Source organism: Camelus ferus, chromosome 19 (genome assembly GCF_009834535.1).
Source record: "Camelus ferus isolate YT-003-E chromosome 19, BCGSAC_Cfer_1.0, whole genome shotgun sequence".
In the NCBI taxonomy this organism is placed as follows: Eukaryota; Metazoa; Chordata; class Mammalia; order Artiodactyla; family Camelidae; genus Camelus; species Camelus ferus.
The window spans coordinates 16,072,284-16,079,369 of NC_045714.1; the positions used below are offsets into that span (position 1 = coordinate 16,072,284).

Genomic DNA, 7,086 nt, shown 5'->3' on the forward strand with positions numbered 1-7,086 from the left:
CTGCGCTCGACTCTGGACCGTCCGTCCCCCATCCTGCCTGCGTAAGTTACCACGGTAAACTTCGTAATTGCGTATAAAGTTGCCCGCATCGGTTTTCAGGCTCAAGGTTCCTTCTCAGTTCGGAGGATAATACTCAGTATCTGCAATGCCCGACACGAGTCAAACCCGGGGTTCTGGTTTTGAGGCAGCATTAGCCCGCAGAGTACCTCGTGCCACGTTTGCTACCGAACCCCGAGGACACAGGTACTTGGGCACACAGTGTAGGTACGTCCGTGGGGAAGACGCTGGGAAGAGAAACTGCTATGGGAAAGGACATGTCCTTTCCCTTTCTCTCTTTTAAATATCGGATGCATATGGCCAAACCGCTCCTTACACATCGTACTAACGTGTACGGCCTGCAGTAACGTACAGGAGCGCGGGTTTCCACTCCTTTTCACCGGCCGTCTTTGCAAACCTTTGGATCTTTGCAATCCAGTTGGACAAAATTCTTTCTCACATACAGTCGTAACAGTTTCAGTTTACATTTGTTCTAATATTTTGAAATCTGTACATGGAAAGTGATGGCCCTGCCTCTGCCTCGCTCACGACATGGCTTTCACCTTATTTCACTTAGAATTCCTAGAATTCGTCAGTTTTACTGACACGGGCTTTGCATGCTGTTTGCTGCTTGCAAGGCTCTTCCCCCAGGCCTTTCCTTAGTAAAAGGCTGTGATCTGAGTACTTGCGTCTCCCCAAGTTCTATGTTCAAATACAAACCCTCAAGGTGATGATGTTAGGAGATGGGGCCTCTGGGAGATGAATGGCATTAGTGTCCTCATAAAAGAGGCCCCAGAGAGGTCCCTCAGTCCTTCTGCCGCGTGACGGTGCAGTGAAAAGTCAGAGCTCTGAGGAAGCCAGCCCTCACCAGACAGTGAATTTGCTGGCGTCTTGATCTTGGACTTCCTAGTCTCCAGAACTATGAGAAATAAATGTTTGTTATTTAAAAGCCACTCTATTTATGGTATTTTTGTTATAGCAGCCTGATGGGCCTGAGGCATAGATTCTTTTCATCCTTTAAGACTCCGCTCAAATGCCACCTTTTCACAGAATTTTAACTATCGTACTTCTGCCCCCCTGCCTTTCTGCTATTTGCTGGATAGCATTTATCACACCCATTGTTATTTATTGGTTGGTTTGCATATTAGTATATTCTTTATTCCACCACAGAGAGGTAGGGTTGATGAAAGCAAGGAAGCAGTTTGTCCTGACGGTGCTGGCACACCCCGCACAGTCTGGCACATGGTGCTTGGGGCAAACACTGTTGTGTCCACATCCTCTCAGCCCATGCTGACTCCAGCTCTCCAGTGGTGATGGAGAGTTCCCATGAAGTCTCGGGAAGCCCTGAGCATACTGCCTAGAAGTTCAGGGAGGTTAATCCGTAACCAGTTGGGGACGAATGTGTCAGCCCTCCTTGGTAGCATAGGAGTGGGACTGGACCTCACCTGCCCACAGAGGTAACCAGCTCAGTCATGCCTGGCTCCTTGGGTTGGCTTTCTCTTCCTCATTGGCCTCCTTCCCAAATAAACTAAAGCTGACCTTTGAACAACACTGGTTTGAACTGCGTGGGTTCACTTATATGCCGATTTTTTTCCCAATAAATACATACCAGAGTACTACACACTCCTTAGATGGCTGAATCGGCAGATATGAGGGTCAACTGTAAAACTGTGGATTTTCGCCTACCCTTCAAGATGTTCAAGCGTCAGCTGTACTTGCAGCAAAGCTCTGGTGTCAGACTGCCTTTGCTGACACCCCAACTAGACAACACCAGTGTCTGTTTGCAGAACTAACGGATGGATGATTTCTGGCTTCCGCAGTTCTCACGAGTCAGCCAGAAGCAGCAGCCTAGGCCTGCAGGTGGAGGTTGACGGAAGCCAGTTGGCACCCACCGTGCAAATACAGGAGCCAGGAGGGACAGCTGAGATGTGGGCGGTGCAGGAAATGCATGCAGAGCAGGGAGGCCTGACGGCCCTGCTTTGAGGGTGAGAGTTTTAGACAAGGAAGATGAGTTACTAGGTTGCCTCAGTTGCCCCCATGTGACTAAGGACAGAGTGGAGAAAGCCTGCTATTTTGTGCAGGTCCTCCAGTCCAGAAGGACAGTGGCGCCTGCCCATTACATGAAGCCATGGAAGTGGATTTCCTGGTTCCCTGGGGCAGGGGCACGGCACCTGCTTTATCCACGTCTGCCCCGTTGCACACGGGCTTCTCCCCAGGACGGCGCTCCTTTGGCCAGCAGCTGGCGGGGCTGGGAGGTGATGCCGCTTTGGGGAGAGTGACAGGTATGAACACCCTGACTCCTTGCCACTCTCTCCCTTGTCCTCCAAGTGGGACAAGTCTCGGGCATGTTCTACAGTTGCCCAAGGTGGTCGCCGTCATGACTTTCCCTGCTCTGTCCCACTCCCCCCTGCTGACGTTTCCTGGGGTCACCTCCAGACACTGCCGGCCTCCATGCTTTCTCAGGATTGGTTTTTGGGGGAACTTGACCTAAGACACGCCTGGCTCACAGGTCATTGAGCTAATAATACTAAATAAAGTATCTTAATCACCTCCTTCATTTCCTCCTCCGGTCCTTCAGTCTATCACCACAAACCATTGCCTTCTCATCCAAATTTATCTCTTAACTTCCCGGAAAAGTCAGAGCTGCTGCACTTATGACAGGCCTTCCATTTTCCAAAACCTGGGGCCTGCATGGAAGATGTGAGGGAAAGCTCGACCTTGCCAAGCAAGGTTGGCTTTCATTGCTCTGCCTGCCACATTGGCTTCCTGCCGGATGCCCAGCTAAGGCCACTGCACCTTAGTGACAATCCAGCCGGGATGACAAGAAGTGCAGGAGAGCACTGTCTGGGAGAGCATTAGCGGCCAGGGGAGGGGGGTTTGTGTTTGGTTTTTTGAGTAGCTGTTACTTGCTGTCCTCCCCTCCGTGGACACCCTCAGCCTTTTCCCATTAAATGTATTTTATCCTTTATCAGATTAAGAAAACTTTCTTCTCAAGGGAGCCCTCCTACACTGCTGGTGGGAATGCAGTTTGGTGCAGCCACTGTGGAAAACAGTATGGAGATTCCTCAAAAGACTAGGAATAGACTTACCTGTATGACCCAGCAATCCCACTCCTGGGCATGTATCCAGAAGGAATCCTACTTCAAAAGGACACCTGCACCCCAATGTTCATAGCAGCACTATTTACAATAGCCAAGACATGGAAACAGTTGCCATCAACAGCTGACTGGATAAAGAAGTTGTGGTATATTTATACGATGGAATACTATTCAGCCATAAAAACTGACAACGTAACACCATTTGCGGCAACATGGATGTTCCTGGAGAATGTCATTCTAAGTGAAGTAAGCCAGAAAGAGAAAGAAAAATACCATATGAAATCACTCATATGCAGAATCTAAAAAAAAAAAAATGAACATAAATACAAAACAGAAACAGATTCATAGACATAGAGTACAGACTTGTGGTTGCCAAGGGGGCAGGGGTGGGAAGGGACAGAATGGGACTTCAAAATTTGTAGGTACTGACAGGCATATGCAGAATAGATAAACAAGATTACATGGTGTAGCACAGGGAAATATATACAAGATCTTGCAGTGGCTCACAGAGAAAAAAATGTGACAATGAACATATGTATGTTCATGTATAACTGGAAAATTGTGCTCTGCACTGGAATTTGACACAACATTGTAAAATGACTATAACTCAATAAAAAAAATGTTAAAAAAATAAATAAAAGAAAACTTTCTTCTCTTTGTAGTTTAAGAGATTTTAAAAAACCATTAATGGACGTTGAATTTTATTTCATGTGTTTTATTCATCGATTGAGATGATTAGATGACTTCTCTCCATTAACTTGTAAATGTGGTAAAATTAATTCTTTTTTTCTTGTTGGTAAATTAAATTCTTAGGTTGAACCACTTCTGATTTACAATAGAAAGTTTTTGTATGTTGCTGGATTTGATTTTCTAAATTGTGTTTAGGCTCTTTGTTTCTATGTTCACAAAATAGATTAACTTCTAATTTTCTTTCTTACATATGCTTGTTTGGATTTGCTATAAGCTTATGTCAGCCTTGCAAAAGGAGTTGCAGACAGTGTTTGAAATCTTTAGAATGTTTGTGTAGTACTCAAGTGTTCTGTTTCTTGCATTTCCAGGGGATTATGCCTGTTTTCTATGCGAAACATTTTAGATGATTCCATCTCCCGGGGCTGGGGAGCCGGGGGGCGGGTGGGTGGCGATCAGAGCTCATGCTTAGCATGTATGAGTTTCCTGGGTTCAATCCCCAGCGTCTCCATCGGAAAAAAAAAACCCCAAAAACCAAAAAAAACCCCCAAAACCAGCAACAACAAAAAAGATGACTCTGTTTGCAATTATTCAAGTTTTCTGTTTCTTTTTTCAGGCAATTTTGGTATATTTCTAGTGAAATTTCTCCCTTTCACTTAAGTTTTCAACTTTATTGGTATGACATCACTCAGATCTTCTCAGCACTTGTAGTTACAGCCTCCTTTCATAGTGCAATTTCTTTGTGCCCTCCCTTTTTTCTCTTGATCAGCATTTCTAGAAATTTAAAAGTTTAGTTACTTCCCCCGTAAGAACTAACTTTTGTCTTTGTTGAACATCTGTTGTATCTTTGATATTTCTAAATGTCTCTCGTCTTTACTCTTTCTTTCTACTTTCTTTGAGTGTATTCTGTTTTTCCTCTAATTAATTGTCTCATTAATTTTCAGCCATCTTATACATGCATTTAAAGCTGTCACTTTCCCCTTAACACCGTTTTAGCCTTCTCCCACGAGTGTGCTGTGTTGTCTTTTTACAGTTGTCAGTCTGAAGCATTTTCTGACTTCCATTAGGATGTTTCTCTGTCCCATGAGTTAGGAATGTTTTACACTTTTAAATTAATTTCTTAAATTAACCATTTGTTGCACTGTGGTCAGGGATATAATCCCTGTAACACCCATTCTTTGAATTTGTTCAGGCTTGCTTTGTAGCCCCACTTGTGACTACTTTTTGTAAATTCACAGTTTTTATTTGAGAAGAATGTGTGCATTCCGGCTCCTGGGTGAATACAATGCAATACCCATTAGGTCACACTCGTGACATGTCAGAAAAAGCACTGAAACAACAGGACCCCTCACAGGTCTGAAGCGAGGGGAGGGTGACTGCTCCCACCTCGCTGGCCCAAGGCTGGGGCTCTGCTTTCCCAGCCAGGCATCCGAGCACCCAGCTTCCCGGAGCTCTGCGGCCCTCAACATGTGCTCCAAGGCCCTCCTCTCAGGAGAGTCTGAGCTTCAGGAGGGCAGGGATGTGTCTGTTTTCTTCCCCGATGTTCCCGCAGACAAGAGTAAACACTAAGTATTTAAGTACCGTGAATCAATGGCTGAGGAAAAGGTGGCCCCTTGTCAACATGCCAATCAAATTTAATAAGCAGATGTTTTTCTTTTTAAGCTCTACTTCATTTTTCAATTGGCAATACATTGCTATGGCTCAAAACTGAAAAGGTGCAAAATAACACACGGTGACCGTGTTCCCAGCCACCCGGTCCCCCTTTCTGGAAGCCACCGCTGCTAACAGCTTGCTTCTGCTCTGCCGGGGAGTTTCGTTCACGCGGAGCCTGTGTGCGTCTGTGTGTCTAACGTACTTTTCAGTCATAATACAGTGGTTCATCCTCGACCTTCCGCCCTCAGTTCTGAGCTCACATTTGAGGGTTTGGGGTCGTTTGCCGGGCGGACACCAGGTGGCAGCATAGACCGGGCTGGGGCTCGTCCCTCCAAAAACCTGGTGATCTCACGTGGTTTCCCGGCTCCCGCGGCCGTGAGTGCGGGGCGCGTGCGCAGCCAGACGCCCACCCGGTTTTAACGAATGAAAGAGGACTTGGCTGAGTTTAAAATCTGTGCCAAAACTGAGCCGTAGGACCTGACACGGGGCTCGGTGGGTTGTCGGATTTAGTTCACGGAGAAACACACGCCTGGAAGGCCGCTCCTGATCCGGGCTGTCTGCACCCGCCCCGCTGGCTTCAGCCCGCACGACAAGGGCACCTGCGGGGTGGCGGTCACCGCAGACGCCCCCGCACACGCTCCGTGCCCCCCACCGCGCCTCTCCCTAAGCTCTGGAAGACGGATGGCCCCTTGGTCCCCACGCGCGGCGCGGTTCTCTCCGCCCCTGGAGACGCCCCGCTCCCGCTCCTCCCCTCCAGCCTCCTTCAGGTGAAGCTCCGGGCCTGGGTAGATATCAGATTGCCTTCTGTATACCTTGTTATAGATGCGTTTTCCATTTAACGATATATCCTGGAGGTAATTACTTATTAATATACACAATTTTTAAAATTGGAACTCTTTACGAATGTGTGTGTCATCCCTGCGCAGGGGCCACGCTAATCTTCTCTGTATTGTTCCAGTTCCAGCACATGCGCTGCCGAAGCCAGCACTGGAAAAACTTTTTTTTCAGCTTAAAAAAAAGTGAGCTGCAGCTTACTGCACCTGGCAAACTACACAAATCTTAAGTGGGAGGCTCGATGATTTGCAGACCTTCCCACCAGCAGCACCAGCAGCTCCTGGTGTTGGGGAGCACGCCCCGCAGACCCCTCTTGCCCCTCCGAGACGCACGCCCTCCCGTAACCACAGCTGTGACTCCCAGAGAGAAGGGCAGCTCTCCCTGGTGGCGGCCTGGCCAGCCGATGCACAGATGTGGCATATTTAGCCCCATTCCTCCAGCCTTTCGCTGTTAGAAATGATGACTCACTGGCTGCCCTGCACACGCACCACCTCTTGTCTTCGCACCTTTACTGGCAAGCCCAAACTCGTCTCATAAAAAAACACATGAAAAGTAATTTGGCTAAGGTCCTCTGGGTCTTGCTACTTCTGCCTACGATTCTCTCTTCATTCCACACTGACTCCTTCCCCTCCTCTGAATTCCTGTTGTTCTTCAGCCCCCACCCTCTTGCTTGTCCCTTGAAGGTGTCCTCCAGCTTTTCCCACCAGAACAGACACACCCGAGGGCCTGGACACGGACTTGTCTTTGTGTTCCTATGCTTGACACAGAGGCTGGAAAA

The 7,086-nt window shown here is 47.6% G+C and overlaps 1 non-coding gene across 1 annotated transcript; it reads right to left on the reverse strand.

The window, feature by feature from the left end:
* Positions 1-6,355: 6,355 nt before the first annotated feature.
* Positions 6,356-6,462, reverse strand: LOC116658054. The gene has a single exon (XR_004313257.1). It is a non-coding gene; the product is annotated as a U6 spliceosomal RNA (small nuclear RNA).
* Between the last annotated feature and the right edge of the window lie 624 nt (positions 6,463-7,086).